Raw genomic sequence first — 756 nt, forward strand, 5'->3', positions numbered from 1 at the left:
AAGCTAAATGTTTATTGCATGCAACAAAAGAAATTCCAAGATGTCTAACATATCGAGTTGATCTTGGCAATCATAACTTTGCACCTGTTAATGAATGAGATTAACTTAAGACTACAAGCAACAGTTTACATTGTCGGATTATTTCCATTTCAATCACCATAGCTTTTCCTTCGATGTAGTTGTACTTGCACCAATTATGATTGCAGTTCTTTGGATTTTTACGTGTAAACTTCTCTGTATTTATTCATGGAATGGCATTTTCTTACATTCCATTTCCTTAAGTTACTGAAAATTGCTTCATATGGGCCCATCTTTTTTTAAGTATTTTTCCAGATGATTGAATACCAGAATAAACTCCTGTGGAGATACATTACTTTTTGTTGGGTCTCATTGGCTTGAAGGCTCATTGCAATTGTTTTTACAAGTGTTTTTACTTGCATTGTTTTGTTCTGTTTATGTTCTAAGTATCATCATCTTATTGATCCATTTTCCACATATGATCATGTATTGCTTTGTTGCTTTACACGAAGACTCCAAATATTGGAATTCAGTGCTTTTAAATACTGCAGAGAGTGCTAATCGTCATGGGAACGGAATTATTTTGTGATTATGATAGAAGTTAAACAGTATTGTTTACTTTGAAGTATTACTTTTGTGGTCCCAGTGGCAAAGAGAACATCTGTGTTTGATGATCCAACTGCTGAGATCCAAGAACTGACATCTGTAATAAAGCAAGACATTACTGCACTTAATTCT

Source organism: Theobroma umbraticum, unplaced genomic scaffold (genome assembly GCF_002168275.2).
Source record: "Theobroma umbraticum cultivar Fairchild unplaced genomic scaffold, ASM216827v3 scaffold_56.0, whole genome shotgun sequence".
NCBI classification, from domain to species: Eukaryota; Viridiplantae; Streptophyta; class Magnoliopsida; order Malvales; family Malvaceae; genus Theobroma; species Theobroma umbraticum.